We start from the raw sequence: 25,549 nt of genomic DNA on the forward strand, positions 1-25,549 counted from the left end.
GTTAGGGTGTTAGGTGCAGACTTAGTGTTTCCCCATAGGAAACAATGGGGCTGCGGTGTTAGGTTTTTTTTCAGCCGAAACTCCCATTGTTTCCTATGGGGAAATGCCAAATTTTACCAAGCTAATTCGGATTTATTCAGAGATACGGCAGCTATTTCGGATTCATTCGGTAGATTCGGAAGTATTTTAATTCGGAAATTCGAATCGATCTGAATCTCCGAATTTACCGAATTTTCCGAATTTCCGAATAAATCCGAAACGAACCGCACATGTCTAGTTGAAGTTATTGCTGCCAAAGGAGGTTCAACCAGTTATTAAATCCAAGGGTTCACATACTTTTTCCACCTACACTGTGAATGTTTACATGGTGTGTTCAATAAAAACATGGCAACATTTCAATCTTTGTGTGTTATTAGTTTAAGCAGACTGTGATTGTCTATTGTTGTGACTTAGATGATGATCAGATCACATTTTATGACCAATTTGTGCAGAAATCCATATAATTCCAAAGGGTTCACATACTTTTTATTGCAACTGTATATATGTATATATATATCACTGGTTCTTCGTTTACACATCCCCATAGACGTAAATATTACAAGCATAGATTTCGTCTAGCCTGCACAACTACACACATTGTGTATCTACTACACTGTATCTGCGGGTTATATTATGTGGGTAAGACCTCAGACGACCTACAAATCCGTATGGCGAACCATCGTTCTGCCATCTGCACAGCACTGAAAAAAGGCACCTCGGAACAGCTGGTGGCGAGACACTTTTAAGAACAGCAACACAGGGTCACGGACCTTAAATATACTATTACTGACCATGTGCCACCGATAAATAGGGGGGGGGGTGACAGGAATAAAGTACTGTTGCAAAGAGAGGCTAAATGGACATTCCTTCTGGATACAATCATCCCAAAGGAATTAAATACCCACCTTGATTGGCAGGTCTTCCTGTAGAAATACAGCAGAAGATACTTTAAAGTGTATAATTTACTTTGAGATCCACGATCCAAGATTATCCTCTTGTGGATTGCTTATTTTCTAGGTCTCACTATTCATCTATACTATTCTCATTGGTTCTTATACACTACTTCACTTTGACTACTATACTGGTATGGGATTTCATGGTCCTGTATTTTATTGTTCAATAACTCACCGGGACTTTGCATGTTTGGTTTTTAACTAGATATGGGCTCTGTCCTATTTTGACATATTACGTATATCTATGTCTAAGCAATTACTATCCTAATGTGGTGCTCTTCTGACACTTCTCTTGGTCCCTTTCATTGGCTGTGTCTATACAGTCTATTGTTTCACACATATTATTAGCGCTTCCGATATTGTTTATGGTTGCCTAACAACCCTGACATCCGGTAGCGGGTCTATTTACATTGGTTATCATGGTTACCACGTAAACGTCCGTTTTTGGATTCATGGACTGGTCTGACCTGTCAGGTAATGCAACGCAACAAGGTAAAGTGCTTAAAATGCCCTCATACAGAGATATATACATTTCTCTTCATGCTTTGTTTTCATGCTGTTTTAGTATATTACGTTTTTTTACATATTTTGTTGTACTTACACATTGCCTCAGGCGATTGCTTTTCCATTGCCTGGGGGCGTGTTTACTGAGGAGAGCGTGATTGCGTTTGATTGTTGTACGGATATAACATGGGTGGTGGGTAAGTATAATTGTCTTTGTAAGTCTGAGGACGAGTCGTTTGTGACCCGAAAACATTCACAATAAAAGTGACTGATTTTGGCAAGACCTTTGGAGTGCTTTTCTGTTCCCTGTTCTTATTGATATTTTGAGCAGCACCCAAGGCAATTGGCATTTGTAAAAATCTGGAGTGCACATTGTTTGGACTGCATATATATAACTGTATATATATAACTGTATATATATATATATATATATATATATATATATATATATATATACTGTATATACACAAACACACACACATGTATTTATTTGCTTATATGTGTATTTATGACTGTAAATACATATATACACATATAAATACATGTGTACACACATATAAACATATATATGTGAGTTTGTTTATCACGTGTGCTGTAACTTTTAACTAGTACCCTGCACTTGAATCTTGTCCACGTTTATCTCCTTTATTGTATAGATTTTCTCTTCATGGGTAACTCGGATTAACCCTTAATAAGAGGAGCTGCAGGACTATTTTAGATTAATTTATTTGTCTAATGGAAGTGAGTATTGGACATTTACAAACATCGGATTTGTTGTTTTAGTGCCATTATCCTGGACTTTTTATATTGAACAAGGTATTTATATAATTATCCTCTGTATATCAAATGCACTGTTGTATTAGTGTATCATTGTATCTTTGTACATTTTTTGTATATATTATATTGTATATATTCTAGCATTTATAGCGCTACTTTTTGTATTTCATTATACAATTCTTTTATATATATATATATATATATATATATATATATATATATATATATATATATATATATATACATACTTATCCATATGAGATTGCACACTCTTCTTCACTTTTAGAGCTTTTATCTATAGTTATCAATATGATAAGAGCTGAGTCATCAGTGAATATATATACATATTTAGATGTGATATTGTTTAAATATTTGCATATAAATTAAAATGTAATTAATGGTGTTTTTTATTAATATTTTTTTTATTAAAGATAGTATAATTAACATTATAGTTCTATATAACTGCATTCCTGTTATGTAAAAATATAATTTAATGCTACTGACAACTATAACATAAATATATATTAATATATATATATATATATATATGTTATCCCTAATAAACACAACAAGCTAACATAAATACATTTTAATGTATAGTCAATACTTAAAGAATTATGCAATATATATGCATAACAGGTTAAGTATCGAATATCAAAACAAGTCCTGACTATAGTATATCTGCAATGTTTGAAATAAAATGCATTGTCATGTATAATTCATATTAGTTTAAGTATTGTATATATAAATTAAAATGTAGATATTCTTGCTTGATGCGTTTATTATTTTAAATACAAATATATATTTTTTTTAAATAGGTATTTATGTTATAAAACAAAGCTTTATTATAATTATAGTATTAAATAACTGCATGCCTGTTATATAATAATAGAATTGTAATACTAATGTCTTATGTAACATAAATATACATTTTAAAATATATATTCATGTTTTAAATAAAAAAACACAACAAGAAAAAATAAATACATATTAATTTTTATACAATATTTAAAATAATATGCCACAAAAGAATGCATAATATTTTTTTTAAAAATGTAGATAAATGCACTATTAACCTCTAAACGGCCCTAACCTGATCACCTAATCAATCCCCATACAGGTATGGTGGGTGTTTAGGAGATTAAGGCCTAATAAATGGTAACAATCAATAATCCTCAAATCAACCCCCATACAAGTATGGTGGGGGGTTAGGAGAGTATAGCCTAAACTACCACCTCCCAACGCAACATAGAACTACACTAACACTTAACCCCTGCTCTAAACTAAAAACATAATTTATGCTTAACTGATAAATTTATTTCTCTTGTGGTGTATCCAGTCCACGGATCATCCATTACTTGTGGGATATTCTCCTTCCCAACAGGAAGTTGCAAGAGGATCACCCACAGCAGAGCTGTCTATATAGCTCCTCCCCTAACTGCCATATCCAGTCATTCGACCGAAGACAAGCAAGAGAAAGGAGAAACCATAGGGTGCAGTGGTGACTGTAGTTTAAAGTTAAAAAATACCTGATTTAAAATGACAGGGCGGGCCGTGGACTGGATACACCACAAGAGAAATAAATTTATCAGGTAAGCATAAATTATGTTTTCTCTTGTAAGGTGTATCCAGTCCACGGATCATCCATTACTTGTGGGATACCAATACCAAAGCTAAAGTACACGGATGAAGGGAGGGACAAGGCAGGTACTTAAACGGAAGGTACCACTGCCTGTAAAACCTTTCTCCCAAAAATAGCCTCCGAAGAAGCAAAAGTATCAAATTTATAGAATTTTGAAAAGGTATGAAGCGAAGACCAAGTTGCCGCCTTGCAAATCTGTTTAACAGAAGCCTCATTTTTAAAGGCCCATGTGGAAGCCACAGCTCTAGTAGAATGAGCTGTAATCCTTTCAGGAGGCTGCTGGCCAGCAGTCTCATAAGCTAAGCGGATTATGCTTCTTAGCCAAAACGAAAGATAAGTTGTCGAAGCCTTTTGGCCTCTCCTCTGTCCATAGTAGACAACAAACAAAGCAGATGTTTGACAAAAATCTTTTGTAGCTTGTAAATAATACTTTAAAGTACGAACCACGTCAAGATTGTGTAATAGACGTTCCTTCTTTGAAGAAGGATTAGGACACAATGAAGGAACAACAATCTCCTGATTGATATTCTTATTAGATACCACCTTAGGTAAAAACCCAGGTTTGGTACGCAAAACTACCTTATCTGCATGGAAGATCAGATAAGGGGAATCACATTGTAAGGCAGAAAACTCGGAAACTCTACGAGCCAAGGAAATAGCTAACAAAAATAGAACTTTCCAAGATAAAAGTTTGATATCTATGGAATGAAGAACTTTAAGAACCAAATTTAAACTCCATGGCGGAGCAACAGGTTTAAACACAGGCTTGATTCTAACTAAAGCCTGACAAAATGCCTGAACGTCTGGAACATCCGCCAGACACTTGTGCAAAAGAATAAACAGAGCAGAAATCTGTCCCTTTAAGGAACTAGCTGACAATCCTTTTTCCAATCCTTCTTGGAGAAAAGATAATATCCTGGGAATCCTGACTTTACTCCATGAGTAACCCTTGGATTCACACCAATAAAGATATTTACGCCATATCTTATGATTGATTTTCCTGGTGACAGTCTTTCGTGCCTGAATTAAGGTATCAATGACTCGGAGAAGCAACGCTTTGATAAAATCAACCGTTCAGTCTCCAGGCAGTCAGTCTCAGAGAAATTAGATTTGGATGGTTGAAAGGACCCTGAAGTAGAAGGTCCTGTCTCAGCGGCAGAGTCCATGGTGGAAATGATGACATGTCCACCAAATCTGCATACCAAGTCCTGCGTTGCCACGCAGGCACTATCAAGATCACTTATGCTCTCTCCTGCTTGATTTTGGCAATCAGACGAGGGAGCAGAGGAAACAGTGGAAAAACATAAGCCAGGTTGAAAGACCAAGGTGCTGCTAGTGCATCTATCAGCGTTGCCTTGGGATCCCTGGACCTGGATCCGTAACAAGGAAGTTTGGCGTTCTGGCGAGATGCCATGAGATCCAGTTCTGGTTTGCCCCAACGATGAATCAATTGTGCAAACACCTCCGGATGGAGTTCCCACTCCCCCGGATGAAAAGTCTGACGACTTAGAAAATCCGCCTCCCAGTTCTCCACACCTGGGATATGGATAGCTGATAGGTGGCAAGAGTGAATCTCTGTCCAGCGAATTATCTTTGAGACTTCTAACATCGCTAGGGAACTCCTTGTTCCCCCTTGATGGTTGATGTAAGCCACAGTCGTGATGTTGTCCAACTGAAATCTGCTGAACCTCATTGTCGCTAGCTGAGGCCAAGCCTGAAGAGCATTGAATATCGCTCTTAGTTCCAGAATGTTTATTGGAAGGAGTGTCTCCTCCTGAGTCCACGATCCCTGAGCCTTCGGGGAGCTCCAGACTGCCCCCCAGCCTAGAAGGCTGGCATCTGTCATTACAATTGTCCAATCTGGCCTGTGAAAGGTCATACCTTTGGACAGATGGACCCGAGATAGCCACCAGAGAAGAGAATCCCTGGTCTCTTGATCCAGATTTAGTAGAGGGGACAAATCTGTGTAATCCCCATTCCACTGGCTGAGCATGCAGATTTGCAGCGGTCTGAGATGTAGGCGTGCAAACGGCACTATGTCCATTGCCGCTACCATTAAGCCGATTACTTCCATACACTGAGCCACCGAAGGGCGAGAAGTGGAATAAAGAACACGGCAGGAATTTAGAAGTTTTGATAACCTGGTAAATCCTCATTTCTACAGAATCTATTAGAGTTCCCAGAAAGGAGACTCTTGTGAGAGGGGATAGAGAACTCTTTTCTTCGTTGACCTTCCACCCATGCGACCTCAGAAATGCCAGAACTATGTCCGTATGAGACTTGGCAATTTGGAAATTTGATGCCTGTATCAGGATGTCGTCTAAATAAGGGGCCACTCCTATGCCCCGCGGTCTTAGGACCTCCAGAAGTGACCCCAGAACCTTCATAAAGATTCTTGGGGCTGTAGCTACCCCAAAGGGAAGAGCTACAAACTGGTAATGCCTGTCTAGGAAGGCAAACCTGAGAAACCGATGATGATCTTTGTGTATCGGAATGTGAAGATAAGCATCCTTTAAATCCACTGTAGTCATGTATTGACCCTCCTGGATCATAGGTAGGATGGTACGAATAGTCTCCATCTTGAATGATGGGACTCTGAGGAATTTGTTTAAGATCTTGAGATCTAAAATTGGTCTGAAGGTTTTCTCTTTTTTGGGAACCACAAACAGATTTGAGTAAAATCCCTGTCCCTGTTCCTCCTTTGGAACTGGATGGATCACTCCCATAACTAGGAGGTCTTGAACACAGTGTAAGAATGCCTCTCTCTTTATCTGGTTTGCAGATAATTGTGAAAGGTGAAATCTCCCTTTTGGAGGAGAAGCTCTGAAGTCCAGAAGATATCCCTGGGATACAATTTCCAACGTCCAGGGATCCTGGACATCTCTTGCCCACGCCTGGGCGAAGAGCAAAAGTCTGCCCCCTACTAGATCTGTTACCGGATAGGGGGCCAATCCTTCATGCTGTCTTAGAGGCAGCAGCAGGCTTTTTGGCCTGCTTACCTTTGTTCCAGGTCTGGTTAGGTCTCCAGACCGACTTGGACTGGGCAAAAGTTCCCTCTTGTTTTGCATTAGAGGAAGTTGATGCCGCACTCGACTTGAAGTTTCGAAAGGCACGAAAATTAGTCTGTTTGGCCCTTGATTTGGGCCTATCCTGAGGAAGGGCATGACCTTTTCCTCCAGTGATATCAGAAATGATCTCCTTCAAACCAGGCCCAAATAGGGTTTGCCCCTTGAAGGGAATGTTAAGCAGCTTAGACTTTGAAGTAACGTCAGCTGACCATGATTTAAGCCATAGCGTCCTGCGCGCCTGAATAGCAAAACCAGAATTCTTAGCCGTTAGTTTAGTCAAATGAACAATGGCATCAGAAACAAAAGAATTGGCTAGCTTAAGTGCTCTAAGCTTGTCAAGTATGTCATCCAATGGAGTCTCTACCTGTAAAGCCTCTTCCAGAGACTCAAACCAGAAAGCCGCAGCAGCAGTGACTGGGGCAATGCATGCAAGAGGCTGTAGAATAAAACCTTGTTGAATAAACATTTTTTTAAGGTAACCCTCTAACTTTTTATCCATTGGATCTAAGAAAGCACAACTGTCCTCGACAGGGATAGTAGTACGCTTAGCTAGGGTAGAAACTGCTCCCTCCACCTTAGGGACTGTCTGCCATAAGAGAGAACGGCACACCTGGTCTATCCCATTCCTAAGTAATAATTTCTGTAAACCTTTTAGGTATTGGAAAAACATCAGTGCACACCGGCACTGCATAGTATTTATCCAATCTATACATTTTCTCTGGCACTGCAATTGTATCACAGTCATTCAGAGCAGCTAAAACCTCCCTGAGCAATACACGGAGGTGTTCAAGCTTAAATTTAAATGTTGACATATCAGAATCAGGTTGAATTCTCTTCCCTGAGTCAGAAACATTACCAACAGAAAGAAGCTCTCCTTCCTCAGCTTCTGCATATTGTGAGGGAGTATCAGACATAGCTACTAAAGCGTCAGTATGCTCTGTATTTCTTCTAACTACAGAGCTGTCTCGCTTTCCTCGTAAACCAGGTAGTCTGGATAATACCACTGACAGTGTATTATCCATGACTGCCGCCATGTCTTGTAAAGTAAACGCCATGGGCGCACTAGATGTACTTGGCACCATTTGAGCGTGAGTCCCTTGAGCGGGAGTCAAAGGGTCTGACACGTGGGGCGAGTTAGTCGGCATAACTTCCCCCTCGTCAGATTCCTCTGATGATACATTTTTTAAAGACAGAATATGGTCTTTATTACTTAAAGTGAAATCAGTACATTTGGTACACATACTAAGAGGGGGTTCCACCATGGCTTCTAAACATAATGAACAAGGAGTTTCCTCTATGTCAGACATGTTTAAACAGACTAGCAATGAGACCAGAAAGCTTGGAAAACACTTTAAAGCAAGTTAACAAGCAAAAAATAAAAATGGTTCTGTGCCTTTAAGAAAAATAAAAAAGGTCAGAATTTGAAAAACAGTGAAAAAAGCAGTAAATCAAACAAAATTTTTACAGTGTGTATAATAAGCTAACAGAGCATTGCACCCACTTGCAAATGGATGATTAACCCCTTAGTTAAAAAAACGGATCAAAAAACGATATAGACATTTTTTAACAGTCACAACAAACTTCCACAGCTCTGCTGTGGCCCTACCTTCCCAAACAAACGACTTTGGAAAGCCTAAGAGCCCTTTAGAGAGGTCCTATAGCATTCAGATGAGTCCTGGAGGAAAGCTGGATGTCTCAGTCTGTAAAAGTTACTGCGCAATTAAGCGCTAAATTAGGCCCCTCCAACTCATGTCTAAACAGTGGAAAGTCTAAGAAAACTGTTTCTAGGCAAATTTAAGCCAGCCATGTGGAAAAAAACTAGGCCCCAATAAAGTTTTATCACCAAAGCATATATAAAAACGTTTAAACACTTCCAGCAAACGTTTTATATGACAGGAATTGAAAATTTATAAGATTATTAAGTCTGACAGTAAGCATGATATCAGTCGCTATTAAATCACTGTAATCAGGCTTACCTTACATAAATCTGGTATCAGCAGCATTTTCTAGCATTTACATCTCTAGAAAAAATTTTTAACTGCACATACCTCATAGCAGGATAACCTGCACGCCATTCTCCAGCTGAAGTTACCTCTCTCTTCAGTTATGTGTGAGAACAGCAATGGATCCTAGTTACAACCTGTTAAGATCATAAGAGATCACAGGCAGATTCTTCTTCTATTTTCTGCCTGGGACAAAAATAGTACAACTCCGGTACCATTTAAAAATAACAAACTTTTGAATGAAGAAAAAAAACAATTATGTTTCACCACTTCTCTCTTACTACTTCCATGCTTGTCGAGAGTTGCAAGAGAATGACTGGATATGGCAGTTAGGGGAGGAGCTATATAGACAGCTCTGCTGTGGGTGATCCTCTTGCAACTTCCTGTTGGGAAGGAGAATATGCCACAAGTAATGGATGATCCGTGGACTGGATACACCTTACAAGAGAAAACCCATTTAAACTAAACCCCTAAGTTAAAAAAAGTTACAATAAAATAAAAAAATCTAAGTTACAAAATGTAACAAACTACAGTATCCAAAATGGAAAAAGCAACCATTATACCTAACACTAATCTACATGCCACATAAAATAAAAAACCCACCCAAAACAAAAAAAACTAAACTCTAACACTAAAATAAATTACAATAGCCCTTAAAAGTTATTTCAGCTCTTTTACATTTAACAAACAATTACAAACCCCTACTCTGCAATAAAAGTAACCCCATCCCCCAAAATAACAAAATCTACCCTAAAAAAACTATTCTTAGAAATAAAAAACACCCCAAAAAAGCCCTAACTAACCACAAAATTAGTACTCACCATTGGGAAACCTTTTTCCCCTTGATCCGTTGTGGGGCCCTCTTCATCCCAGGTCCTGGGGCCCGGGGCCTGATTTTTATTTTTTTATTTTTTTTAAATCAAAGTTTTTTATTGAGGTATTTCAGATAATAACATACATTTTGCAATTTCACATTTATAAAGTGCAAACAGGAAATGTTCAAAACCACCATGTCAAGCATAAGACACATTAGTGCCAAACATAATTACCTATTTGAAAAAACTGCAGACAACATATAAGCGTCTCATGCAATACAATAAAACACATTACCTCTATTAACCGTGTCAGACTTAAAATGCAACAGTAATAAATTGACACCTCTTTTTAATATATAGAATAGCTCAAGATAAGTACCTCTAGAGCATGGATTGCTGACTATTAGAATAATACTTTAAAATTGCTCTTGTAAGCTATAACAGACTCTTGTTTCTGAGAGGTAACACATTTTTATAACCTTGTATATGTAGGTGCAAAGTAGTGGATTGAAACCACAAAAAAATTCACCTTATTGGGTGAATTATAACAGAGTATAGTGATATATGCTGGTAATGAAATTGAGCTAGTGGAACAAAAACATTTCAGCGCTGCACAGCGGATTAACACCGCTAAATAATCCACCAATCTATGAAAATATTAAATGATATATCATTTAAGCTGAACATATAAAAATATATATTTTGGGTAGTTGCTTAGGCAAAAGCAGGGGCCAATAAATGAATATCAAAAATGTTACCTGTCCCATATTCCCCGATGGGGGGTAGGGGAAGGAGAGGTACTAATGTATAGTCAGGTCAATGGGTGACTATCATTTATACTAAGTGTAGATGTACTGTCCAGCATGCTACCAGAACTAACATAAAAAGCAAATGGTCCTAGTTTGAGGGGGCAATAAAGGAAGTTGGCAGCCTAATCTCATAGCAACATATTAAATAATATAAGTAACTTTGATACATGAATAACTTCAAATCAAGTAGTTGGTAAATACAAATGTTCCAGACACATATATGAATTCAAACTGAAGAAAAAAGTTAACAATATTGTATGGGAAACCAAATGCTACTATTAGGCTTCTTCATTGCCGGATTTTAGATGACAGTCTGAAGTTACCCAATCCCCAACTGGGTGCAAGCCGGCTTCCTTATCTTGTGGATGGACCTCAGGATGATGTATAGACAGAACATGTTCTGTCGGGAGTATTTCCCCTTGGTAACAGTGATCCTCCAAAATAAAGGGGTTAGAGTAGAAGCCTGCTAATGTAATCCCAACTATCTCATCTTATGAGGACCTTCCAGGGGAGCCCAGACGAGGCAATGAGTGAGGATAGGTAGGTATGAGTAAGTTCATATTCAACTCAGGCAATGGGGACCTCCCGGGGGAATTTTAAACTCCGTCATCACCGGGACCATGGATGACACATTATAGTTCTTCAGGTGGCTGGCTGCATCCACCTGCAGCGGTATTTGTTTCCCCCAAGAGGCTCCCCCACACCCGGTCAATTCTGTAGTAGATGCGATGACCGAATCTTTCAGTCCCGGGGGACCATCTAGTGGCCTCTTGCCAAGTTGTGCACGGCTGTTGCTCCAGGGCTACAACATGCTGAGTGATCTCTGTCTCACAGGGGAGACACTGCAAGCTGACATGCTGCGTATCCTGCACCAATTCGGCAGCCATTTTAAACTCCCTTTTCGGCTGTTGCTGGGGGCTGGACTCCACTAGAGATAGAAAGTGAGTGAAATTATCATCTACTCTCCGTGCTAGAGCTGCCAAAAGAGCTTGAATTGTGTGACTCGAAGCCCCATCCATATCTACCATTACTTTCGCCACCCAGTAGAATAACTATATGATTTAGCTGTACCCGGCTAACCGGGGGGGGGGGGTTATGATGATGATGAAAAGCCGCTGCCCTGACTGACAGAAAGAGCTTTACGATGGATCCATAGAAGTGATCCCCATGAAAAAAGTATTCTCAGATTCAGTGGAACTTCATATAGCCAAATCCACTAGAGAGGATTATGTCATCTGAGTTGAGAGTTATATAATCTATGTAATCTCTTTCAGGGATCTGGAGCTGTTAGAGAGAGTGTCTAATCATGGCAGCTCCTAAGACATGCCCCCGGGGCCTGATTTTAAATCATTCAATCTCTGTAGGCAGATTTTAAATCAGTCAATACCAAGAACATTTTGAAATGTAAATTCTAGTAATCTAATATAAAAGAAAAATTAGAATTTAAATTTAAAAATGGTTTTGCTATTGGCTGATTAAAATCAGGCAATCAGTGATGCCCTAACATATAAGGGTTCCGCACTTCTGTAATTTCAGTGTGTGGCGGCGACCCCATGAAGATGAGGGCTCGCAGTAGAGAGACGAAGAAAAGAAGATACAGAGTGGATACAGCGGAAGAGTCTGCCACGAAGATGGGCCCCTGGCTCTGTGAACCAGTATTAAAGGGACATTATACACTCATTTTTTTCTTTGCATAAAGTTTTGTAGATAATCAATTTATATAGCCCATAAAGTTTTTTTTTTTTTTAAATATATAGATTTTCTTATTTTTAAATAACATTGCTCTGATTTTCAGACTCCTAACCAAGCACCAAAGTTTTATGAGAAAACCGTCAGCTACCTTCTTCAGCTTGCTCCTGTTTGTGTAAAGGGTGGTTTCATATGCAAAAGAAGGAGGAGGGTCTTATTTCCCACTTGCAGTGGGCTTTCCAACTGCCTTTTCAACAGAACTAAACTTAGAGCTTCTAAGTAAGTTTTTAAACAGTTTTATACTGGATTTTTATATCAGTATCTGTGCAACGTATTCTTTATAGTAGTGTCTATTACATGCAGTTATATGAAAATGAGTGTATACTGTGCCTTTAAGTGGGCCCAACATTGGATCAAGAGGAGCCAGATATTTAAACGTTGAGTACAACTTTGGGGTTAGTTAGGGATTTTTTGGGGGGTGTTTTTTTATTTTTACTTTTCATTTTTTCATACTAGTAAAGATTTTTTTTAAGTAGATTTAGTTATTTTGTGGGTTGAGGGTTTACCTGTATTGTAGAGGGGGATTTTGTATTTGTTTTTTTAATGTAAAAGAGCTGAAATCACTTTAGGGCAATGCGTTTAGGTTTAATTTGTAATTTTTTTGTAGCTTTGATTTTTTTTTGGTATTGTAATTTATGGGGTTAAGTTTAGGGGGTAAGGTGTTAGGTTAGATTGCGTTTGGCATATGTGGCGGTGTAGGAGTTAATAGTTTAGTACTTGCGGTGGGTATGTGGTGGTAAAGGGGTTAACAGTGTAGGACTTGCATTGGGTGTGTGGTAGTAAAGGGGTTAATAGTTTAGTAATTATGGTGGGTATGTGATGGTTCATGTGTTAATAGGATAAATTCTTGTGATTGGAATGTGGCAGTTTAGATCTTCATTAGTGTAAGGTTAGTTTGCGATTGTAGGATACTTTGGTTTAGGTGTATTAGGATTTGTGGTTAGGCACAGCATTTACAGGGAGTGCAGAATTATTAGGCAAGTTGTATTTTTGAGGATTAATTTTATTATTGAACAACAACCATGTTCTCAATGAACCCAAAAAACTCAATAATATCAAAGCTGAATAGTTTTGGAAGTAGTTTTTAGTTTGTTTTTAGTTATAGCTATGTTAGGGGGATATCTGTGTGTGCAGGTGACTATTACTGTGCATAATTATTAGGCAACTTAACAAAAAACAAATATATACCCATTTCAATTATTTATTTTTACCAGTGAAACCAATATAACATCTCAACATTCACAAATATACATTTCTGACATTCAAAAACAAAACAAAAACAAATCAGTGACCAATATAGCCACCTTTCTTTGCAAGGACACTCAAAAGCCTGCCATCCATGGATTCTGTCAGTGTTTTGAGCTGTTCACCATCAACATTGCGTGCAGCAGCAACCACAGCCTCCCAGACACTGTTCAGAGAGGTGTACTGTTTTCCCTCCTTGTAAATCTCACATTTGATGATGGACCACAGGTTCTCAATGGGGTTCAGATCAGGTGAACAAGGAGGCCTTGTCATTAGATTTTCTTCTTTTATACCCTTTCTTGCCAGCCAAGAAATTGTCCTGCATGAAAATCATGTTTTTCTTGAAGGATGCAGACTTCTTTCTGTACCACTGCTTAAAGAAGGTGTCTTCCAGAAACTGGCAGTAGGACTGGGACTGGAGCTTGACTCCATCCTCAACCCGAAAAGGTCCACAAGCTCATCTTTGATGATACCAGCCCAAACCAGTACTCCACCTTGCTGGCGTCTGAGTCGGACTGGAGCTCTCTGCCCTTTACCAATCCAGCCACGGGCCCATCCATCTGGCCCATCAAGACTCACTCTCATTTCATCAGTCCATAAAACCTTAGAAAAATCAGTCTTGAGATATTTCTTGGCCCAGTCTTGACGTTTCAGCTTGTGTGCCTTGTTCAGTGGTGGTCGTCTTTCAGCCTTTCTTACCTTGGCCATGTCTCTGAGTATTGCACACCTTGTGCTTTTGGGCACTCCAGTGATGTTGCAGCTCTGAAATATGGCCAAACTGGTGGCAAGTGGCATCTTGGCAGCTGCACGCTTGACTTTTCTCAGTTCATGGGCAGTTATTTTGTGCCTTGGTTTTTCCACACGCTTCTTGCGACCCTGTTGACTATTTTGAATGAAACCCTTGATTGTTCGATGATCACGCTTCAGAAGCTTTGCAATTTTAAGAGTGCTGCATCCCTCTGCAAGATATCTCACTATTTTTGACTTTTCTGAGCCTGTCAAGTCCTTCTTTTGACCCATTTTGCCAAAGGAAAGGAAGTTGCCTAATAATTATGCACACCTGATATAGGGTGTTGATGTCATTAGACCACACCCCTTCTCATTACAGAGATGCACATCACCTAATATGCTTAATTGGTAGTAGGCTTTCGAGCCTATACAGCTTGGAGTAAGACAACATGCATAAAGAGGATGATGTGGTCAAAATACTAATTTGCCTAATAATTCTGCACTCCCTGTATATTGCAAACTATCTTTTACTATACATCACCAATATGGGAGGCGATGTTGGGTGTTATAAATAGCTAGCATTGTTTACCAATGGCATGTAGAGTAAAGCCTCTTGGTGATGCCACTATGTCGGGAGCTTGGAATATTTCAACAGGCTCCCTTGACATAGCGGCAGATCCTTTGGAATATTTCACCGCCTCAGCAATTTCAATGCTGACTTAGGCTTAGGTCTAGTTGAAATTATGGAGATGTGTGATTCATTATATTTTCCTTTAAATCATCTTTTATTGAGGTTTTGCACATGACAATAACAAATAATTAATGTCATATGACAAATATAGTAAAGTTTTCATAAAATAAAGTACAACAGTACAAGTTGAAAGTAAAATAATTAACAGAATATGAACATTAGAAACCTCCATTTTTTTTTATTTTGTAAGCATTTATGAATGGCTAATTAGCTGGCCACTCATGAACCATTTTATACAGGAAATACTGGTATTGTAAGATAGCCATTTTGGGGACCTTATTAGATCCCATGTCATGTGTGAGTTATGAGAATGAAATCTTGTTATAAAGTAGTAGAGTATAAGTTGATATCATAAATAGTATATAGATTTGCATTTTAGTTTTTAGCGGGTAAGCACAGCTTGAGATAATAATCAGCGGACAAAATCCGCTTTAAGGTAAGGGTGAGAGGGTGGGTGTAGTCTATTAGACTGCTAGAGAATTGCGATGAGAAAGGGGTATGTGGCAAGGTTAAAGGGGTAAGTGTATCTGAAGAGAGTTAGATAACTATTAGTTCCTCTAAAACTACATTGCGTTTCTCATGGATTCAGAGGAAACTATAGTATTAATATAAAGTAGGAGAGTTAGTGAAATTAACTTTAGTATAGATTATTATAGTGTAGCTATTATCGTGACCACCAATGCGTCAAAGATGACTAGAACCTATAACTGATAGCAGTTAAACTATAGCAGGTGTAGACAAATGTAAAGTATACAGATAGCCAAAAGCTCTGATGTCTGCTAAATAAAATAACTATATTGGAGTTATAGTAGGGATGCAAAATAATGAACAGATTATGCAAAATAGCCATCAGTCACCATAGCAGTGGCAAATTATACATAACATGACATCAACAGTATTAAAGAGGTTGATATGGGCATATTAGGAGGGCTATTAATGTTTATTGTACATGTTGTATATCCAAGGGAACCCTCAGTAGACAACTATTATAGCCTACCAAAACTAGAGCTTTATAGGAAAATTTGACTATATTAAGAATTGTTGCAGAAGTTCAAGAGAGCAAACACAGATACACATTCAGTATAGGTTTAACAGTTCTACTGTACTGACCACTATAGGGGCCCAAACTCTAATGGATTAGCATATATGCAATTCTATTTTTACATACCTTGGTCAGATTAAGTGTTGCACTCTAACTGCACATAGGAGATCTAAGCGCTTTGGACCTTTTGTAAACTGCTACGTAGATGGTAATTACTAAAACTGCTATGTGACAATGTGCTCTCATCAAACTCTTATGTCGAAATGTGGCCAAGCAATTGTCATATGTTAGTGGCATCAGCAATACAATTAGCCACATAAAGTAAGGTGTATAATATAATTCCGGGTTCAATTTAATGTTAAATCGCAAATATTATAGGCATGAGAACCCATATCTCTTGGAATAGATGAGATGAAGTATTTGTGTGCTTAGAAGATCTCAGAGCTATCGGACTAAACTAGTGGGCAGAAACCTTCTCAATAATATGTGAGGTGGTGCTACTAGTGGTAAAATATATGAGAACCATCAGAGCTTTACATTGGGGAAATGTCTCCATTTAAATTGCTATAGCTATGGGCCCTTAATTATGGGGTATAACCCTTGTTATATATATGAGGATGTTGGGCGAAGGCAAAAGATACAATAAGCATATAACATGTAGTACATATATGTAATAGTATATATATATATATATATATATATATCAGTCAGAAATAGCAAGCAACAATGATATCCTACGATCTGCTTATCCACCAGGGGATTCAATTCGCCTCCAGATGGGTCTATGTTATATATAACTAGCTATACTTCCATGGTCATGTGTGTGATATAAAACTAACAATGCGTGAGGTTATAAGTAAATGATGCCTATCAAGTTCTATAGACTTTTAGTAATTCACATATAGAACTTAAAAGCTAATTACAAATTACGAAGTAAAATGGGATAACGGTATTGATGGTAGAGGACGCATACAGAAACCAGAGTTATCGGGTTTTACATTCCTCATGTATGACTATTCCGTAAACTATCACCAATAGCGTTATGTATATAATGATCAGGGCAACCTCATGGTACAGCTTGCAAGAGTCTCATATCCTCATGAAATACACTAAAATGGTATAGGGGTTAAAAGCTGTGCCACTACAAGAGGATCTTTAACCTTTTAGCCCACTCCGACTCTGAATCAATCAGGGAGGACTTTTGGCCCAGCACAATGTTCCCGAGTATTGTAAGGCACAAACCAATGAGTCTGTTAGGCTGGAGCCGTGTCCCAGAAAAACAAAGAAAACTGGTGGAACTGAATGTCTTACACTGATGAGGAAGTGAGAATTGATTTCAAACTAAAATGCAAATATTAGAGGCAAGTATTAAAAGTAAGAACTGAAGTATCTGTAATGGGTGCCCAACTACAATAAAAGCATAATCATTATGAATGATAACATGCACACTTGTGCTATAAATTATTTTTCCAACTGCCACAAGCATCATATCAGCAGCATTACAAACTATGAATTACAGTATATACCCAAGACACAAGGAGGAAAGTTTCAGGCCTTGTGGAGTGTTAGCCAACTTCAATACTGAAGGGGGGCCATGAGGGGGTAACTGCACAGGCTAGCCGATGCCTATCTTACATAGATTTGGGACACCCAAGCTCAGCATAGTAATCGAGCTGCCGCTATTTAACAGGAGGTCGGCCTCACCATTCTGGGTATGAGCGGAAGGAGTCTCTAAGTGAGATTCGCTTAGTTGCGCTGAGGCGCCTAGAGCAAGTATGGTGTAGGTGTGGACCGGTCCCCGCTTAGACATTGCAGGCATCATAGCTGCTTCTCCTCTTTGCCGCCAACTTCTCGAAGTAAGCACCTCTGTTTGATCTCCCACTGTAATTTGGGGTTTTGACTGCTGTGTCATGAAACTTCCACTTATTTCCACCACAGGTGCACCAGTTACACGCTCCCCAAATTGGGTTTTAATTGTATAAATGAGCTCCTCAAAACAGTTATGCATATGTGTGTCCAGCTCTTTAAGTAGATCCTGAATCTTATTGTGACTATCTTCCTCCATGTTCCTAGTGGATGAAGTGGGTACAGTGGGTGTGCGGTAGTAAAAGCTGCCTCTTTACCCCGGGATCCGGGGAAGGTAGGTATGATGCAGGAGTTCTGGCCTGTGTTGTAAGGAAGTCTCTTAGGATAAGGCACTGATGATATAAAATGGTGTTCCTTACCGCATGGCCATGCCTGTAAAGTGTATTTTCCAGAGCTACAGTTCAAATATTTAAGCTCTTGGGTCTTTCAGTTGAATTTAGAGGCTTTGTTAACGTGTTAACCCTTGAAGTAAGTGACCAGAGTCAAGAGCTACATGAAAACACAACCTTTAGCTGTGGCAGTTGACTCCGCCCCCGCTTCATTATATTTTTTATGTAAATACAGGGAGTGCAGAATTATTAGGCAAATGAGTATTTTGACCACATCATCCTCTTTATGCATGTTGTCTTACTCCAAGCTGTATAGGCTCGAAAGCCTACTACCAATTAAGCATATTAGGTGATGTGCATCTCTGTAATGAGAAGGGGTGTGGTCTAATGACATCAACACCCTATATCAGGTGTGCATAATTATTAGGCAACTTCCTTTCCTTTGGCAAAATGGGTCAAAAGAAGGACTTGACAGGCTCAGAAAAGTAAAAAATAGTGAGATATCTTGCAGAGGGATGCAGCACTCTTAAAATTGCAAAGCTTCTGAAGCGTGATCATCGAACAATCAAGCATTTCATTCAAAATAGTCAACAGGGTCGCAAGAAGCGTGTGGAAAAACCAAGGCACAAAATAACTGCCCATGAACTGAGAAAAGTCAAGCGTGCAGCTGCCAAGATGCCACTTGCCACCAGTTTGGCCATATTTCAGAGCTGCAACATCACTGGAGTGCCCAAAAGCACAAGGTGTGCAATACTCAGAGACATGGCCAAGGTAAGAAAGGCTGAAAGACGACCACCACTGAACAAGACACACAAGCTGAAACGTCAAGACTGGGCCAAGAAATATCTCAAGACTGATTTTTCTAAGGTTTTATGGACTGATGAAATGAGAGTGAGTCTTGATGGGCCAGATGGATGGGCCCGTGGCTGGATTGGTAAAGGGCAGAGAGCTCCAGTCCGACTCAGACGCCAGCAAGGTGGAGGTGGAGTACTGGTTTGGGCTGGTATCATCAAAGATGAGCTTGTGGGGCCTTTTCGGGTTGAGGATGGAGTCAAGCTCAACTCCCAGTCCTACTGCCAGTTTCTGGAAGACACCTTCTTCAAGCAGTGGTACAGGAAGAAGTCTGCATCCTTCAAGAAAAACATGATTTTCATGCAGGACAATGCTCCATCACACGCGTCCAAGTACTCCACAGCGTGGCTGGCAAGAAATGGTATAAAAGAAGAAAATCTAATGACATGGCCTCCTTGTTCACCTGATCTGAACCCCATTGAGAACCTGTGGTCCATCATCAAATGTGAGATTTACAAGGAGGGAAAACAGTACACCTCTCTGAACAGTGTCTGGGAGGCTGTGGTTGCTGCTGCACGCAATGTTGATGGTGAACAGATCAAAACACTGACAGAATCCATGGATGGCAGGCTTTTGAGTGTCCTTGCAAAGAAAGGTGGCTATATTGGTCACTGATTTGTTTTTGTTTTGTTTTTGAATGTCAGAAATGTATATTTGTGAATGTTGAGATGTTATATTGGTTTCACTGGTAAAAATAAATAATTGAAATGGGTATATATTTGTTTTTTGTTAAGTTGCCTAATAATTATGCACAGTAATAGTCACCTGCACACACAGATATCCCCCTAAAATAGCTATAACTAAAAACAAACTAAAAACTACTTCCAAAACTATTCAGCTTTGATATTAATGACTTTTTTGGGTTCATTGAGAACATGGTTGTTGTTCAATAATAAAATGAATCCTCAAAAATACAACTTGCCTAATAATTCTGCACTCCCTGTACATATTGATATTTAAATAGGAACATAACTCCAACTAGTCATATACCTGGGCCAGCAATAATCAATACAAATAACAATACATTTATAAAGTAAAACACTTGCATTGTTTGACAACTTTAATATCTAAATAAAAAAGAAGCATCAAAAAGCTTATTTGTCCACATTTACACTTAGGGGTAGATTTACCAAGTGCTGAGTGGACAGACACTGTTGGCATTTAACATTGCACAAGCATTTGTAATTAAATGCTTGTGCAATGCTGCCCCCTGCTCACCGGCGGTCAATCAGGGGGTGTCAATCATCCCTATCGTATTGGATCGGGATGATTGCAGTTCGCCACCTAAATGGTGGCAGAAAAGTTAAAGAGAAGAGGTCTTACGACCGCTGCTTTTTAACTTACATTTTAGGTTCTTAACTTACATTTTAGGTTTCTTTGATTCTGTATTGAACTCCTTAATTCAGAGCATAAAGCCTGTTACAAGTACAATTTTTCAAATTATTTGAAAAGTTGTTTCTTTCCTGATATGAAAACCAGTGTTTTAGTTGGCATTCTTTTAAAATTCCAATAATTCTTCTTTTTGCAAGTCAGCACTTGTAATGACTTATCTGCTAACTCTTTAAAGAGTTATATTTCAGCTTTTTTTGTTTTATACTATAGGAAAATTGCTAAATGTCTTTAAATCTAGGCTTAATTCAGGCTTAGTTAGGATATACTAGACATGTGCAACACGTAAAAATTTGTTTAGTTTAGTTTTTATTAGTTAAATAATTTCGTTTCGGGAAATTAGTTTAGTTAAGTTAAAAAAAATTGTTTTGGCAAATTAGTTATGTTAAGTTAAATCGTTTTTCGGATTTGTTCGTTTTTTGGATCTGTTCGTTATTTCGGATCTATTCAATATTCATATTCATTATTCTATTTGATTTTATTTAAACCCAATTTTTTACTTTCATGATTCAGATAGAGAATAATATTTTAAACAACTTTCTAATTTACTTCTATTATCTAATTTGCTTCATTCTCTTGATATTCTTTCCTGAAAAGCATATCTAGATATGCTCAGTAGCTTCTGATTGGTGGCTGCACATAGATGCCTCATGTGATTGGCTTACCAATGTGCATTGCTATATATTTAACAAAGGATAGCTAAAGATAGCAGCAAATTAGATAATATAAGTAAATTGGAATGTTGTTTAAAATTGTATTCTCTGGGGGGGCGGAGCCAACTAACATGGAAGCAGGACGCACACTTCAAGAGCTCCCAACATGAGTTACAATTTTATAGGTTTTCATGAATACTTTATCTCCCTTTAATCTCAACCTGGACACTCTAAAGATGAGCACTCATTTTGCTGCCGAGGAAGCTAAACAGATGTGCTGGATGATATCAGAGAACCCCAGTTTCTAACCTTGCCTGATACGCCATTTATGCTAAACTATGGACGCTCTTCTTTTTAGGCAGCTGAAGGAGGTGCTTGATCCCCATCATGATGCCCTCTTGCTCGCAATGACTGAGGCTTTCAAGCCTCTAACTGCTCATGCCACTGTTCCACCTGCCGTGATTGCCTGTGGAGAGAAGTATTTAGAGTTTGCAGATAACCCGCGAAAGCCGCCATCTTGCTCTGCAATTGCGGAATACGCCTCAACACATCCTAACATAGTGGATACAGCAGAGCAGGGTTCTGCTGAGGACAGGGTCTCTAATATAAGGCAGTTTGGCTCACAATTGAGGGTGCGCAACTGGGGAGGCTTGCCGCTCATAACTTACGCTCCAAAAATCACTTTATGTGAACCTGGGAACAGACACAGCGACAGAGAGGGCCTTCTTCCTCCCACATACTGGGATCCGTTTAACTGTCTAGCACCGCATGCAGATGAGAAGCGCTCAAGCTCACAAAGTTTTACCTTCCTCTCCGGGCACGGGCGGCGGGGGAGCGGTTCAAAGCTTGGATGTTTATGGCCTCTAAACAGGTGTGCACTTCCATCCGTCCAGTGTTTCCACTGCCGATATCTTAGCCATTACGCACATACATGGGACCTGCAATGGGACCCTGGAGGACATGTTTCCCAGATAATTAGAGGCATTGGATAGGAGGTCAGTTTTAACGATTACCAAGTCCATTGCATTCACTGGAGACAGCAACTTATAATAAAACTCTGACTCCTTCAAGATGCTCTGCTTTGTATTTTGGGATTTACGGCTAGAACAGCTGTCTGATGAAGAAACTTTCTACTCTAGTTGAACGAGAACAAGTTTTACAGTTTGCAGTTGATGTGCATATTTGATTTTCGTTCATGTTATGTTATATTGTCGTTTCCTGTTTGAAAAATTGATCTTTCTTTCTGGCTAACCTATCTGCTGTATTAAGTGCTGGGGATGCCTGAGAGTTATGGGGTCTCGTTGCAATATATATGTGGTTTATCGTGTTTCTTTGAATCATATGTTGATTGTGACGCTTAATATCTGCAAGGTATGGATCTAGTATGAGACATTATGTTAGGAGCTGCAACCACAGTTAGTTTCTATTTTGAGGGAATGTATTTTCTATCTGTGATCTTATTTTTATTATTTGGTTGTTATTTTAATGGGACTTAACCGTCCTACATATATTGTGAAGCCTACTATGCTAACCTTTTACTGCAAGTTTTATTTGCTGGTAATACCTTTTTAAAGCTGTTGCTTGCAGCCACGTACTAACTTATTACAGTACAATACTGACAACTTTAAGATCTGACTCCCACACAAAGCTCTTCCCACATATGTCTGCTGCCGTCTAATTACAGGCTCCTCATTATTTATTTGTACCCACTGAGATATAAACAGAGTTTGGGCGCTATTCATCTGCTTCGAGCCTAGGTGTAGCTTCTAACCATGGGGTGGTGCCGCCAGCGGCCGGGGCGGTATAATCCCCATAGTCTATTTATTCATATATAACTCCAGGGAAATTTTTTAGATATAGCCTTACATAGTAATGTAAATCAGCCTGTATAAGTACTGGTTTCTAATTCTTTATCCCATGTTACAGTTCTAGACATGTTTTAATTGCTATATTTTCTATTGCCAAGCAGTCATGGTAATTATGTGGGCTCTACATCTTAACCATATCAAAGTCTAATAGGTTTGCATCTGACACGCTTCTGTGATTCTGGCTTCTTACATATTCCACCAGGCTAGTATCTGCTGGGGTTCCCTACTCATGTAGTCAAACCTGGTTTGTTTTGTCAGGTTCTAGCTATCCCCCTCTAATGCAGGCAGTCTCCACTATCTTATTTTGACACATAGTTGTAATGCAGACCATCCCAGTCCGTTTTAAGTGTCTTCACTACTATGTTATAATAGTTTCACTACCATGGTTGTGCAATTTAGTTCACATGGAGTATCACTCCAAATAATTTCTCAATCTATTTACTGAGTCACTTTATGGTGTTTTCAAGTGAGGCCCACCTAACCTCCACCACCCTACCTAGCCTAGCTTCCTCCACTAAGTTTACTCTAAGTCATAGAGTACAAATATGCATCCTGCTGACATGGTTATAGATGCACTACAAAGGGTGGTTTACTTTGGAGATTAACATAGTGTTCCTTCTGCAGGCAGGTCCTGCATTATTACTGTTGCCTCTTATGTCTTTCTTTTGCATTGCATGTCAGATAAGCTCCATACCTCAAGCAAAATTTTGTGAACACACAACCTTTGGCTCCCCTACTTTAGGCATTCCCTCAATCTAGCATACAATTAGTATCCCAATAACTAGTACCGCAAACTTCTTCTACTTTCCTATTTGCATATCTAGAATATATTATGCTGGCTCCCCAAACATCTGGCTAACATTTACCCTCTTCTCATATTTAAAATATCTGCGCTTAACCATTCGTCATTTGCTCCTTAGTTATTTTTCCAAACTGTTTTATAACTTAACGCCCGCTATACATTTCCATAGACCCAGTACCTGTTTACCTGTTTACTAATGTTGCTTAATTATGAACACATGATGTGGGCAGTAGCCTTGGTATACATCCAGCAGTACATATGTTTTTGTCCAGGGGTGCATAGCTGGGCTACCCTGTAATACTGAAGCCAGTTTATTTAGTATACTAAGCACCTGTCACCTACTATATATGTTAACCTGCCCTCCTTTTCATTCACAACAATCCTCTAAGTCCTTAAGATACTTACTTCATCTATACTACTTTTATTACCACCTCCTCCCCCCCCACCACCATAATGAACCTCCTGTTTCAGGAGTACTAACTACATGGCTTGTCTTGTCTATGCCACATCTCAATCACAGTTCTTTCCCAAAAGCACCATATGTTTTTACTCAACAACAATCCTTAGCGTACCGCACCCTAACTACCTTCTTTATGAGTATATCTTTCAATATCATATCACAGCAATCATTTTACCACAGATAAACTGTCTTTAAGGACAGCTAGGAGGGATTAAGCCTGGTTATTGCCTGTATGTTTTTTCTTTTCTAATATAGTCCCTAACAGTGTGTTGACATAAAAATAACTTTAAAAATCTGAGGTAAACAGAATGAGATCCATGAGTGTTCTCCCATATAGCAGGTAGCCTCCTACTTTGGCAAAACTTTCACTTATTCATGGGTCCATGAGTGGCCCTTATAAGGTAGGAGGCTCCACTCATCATTGGCATGACTGCATTGTGTTCTTATAAAACTTTTTTTTTTTTTTTTTACTTTATCTCCCTTGTTAATTTGTTAGTTGATATAGCTGATAACACTTTGTAGCATACCTACTGTATGATGAACCTTGTACTATGTTGTTTGTGATGACGCTTGTGGAATATTTTACATATCTTGCTTGTATGCCAAACTTTACCTCAATAAAAATATTTAAAAAACAAAACAAAAAAAAACCCTCCCATATATGGTTGTAAATAAAGGTTGTAATTCTATTTGGATCGTTGGATCTTAATAATTGTTGAATATTTTTTTGATTACCATAAATGGTTTTAATCAATGGTTAATGCAATGATTGAATAGTTAACTCTTGATAGTTGTCTATTGCTATATATGGTTAGATACTTCTTCTTCACCATGTGTGGCGGTGAATAGTTGTTGAGATGTAGTGGTTCAATCGTTGAATTCCCCGTTGTTTATCACCATATATGGTTCAAAAACAATTGATTGTAAACAATGTAAACAATGAGTATTGTAACAATGTAAACAATGAGTATTGCACTTTTACTTTCATTACATATCCTGTTTATTTTATACATAATATAAATTTATAAGGAAGTATATTTTACAGAATAAATTAAAGATATATGATGTAAAAAAAAAATAAAAAAAATTGTATTCTCTATCTGAATCATGAAAGAAAAATGTGGGGTTTAGTGGCCTTTTTACATAAGGAATATGCCTATTCCCGGGAATTTAAAAAAAAAAAAAACCGCTGTCACCCACATCA

The sequence above is a fragment of the Bombina bombina genome, chromosome 4 (assembly GCF_027579735.1).
Source record: "Bombina bombina isolate aBomBom1 chromosome 4, aBomBom1.pri, whole genome shotgun sequence".
Taxonomy (NCBI): Eukaryota; Metazoa; Chordata; class Amphibia; order Anura; family Bombinatoridae; genus Bombina; species Bombina bombina.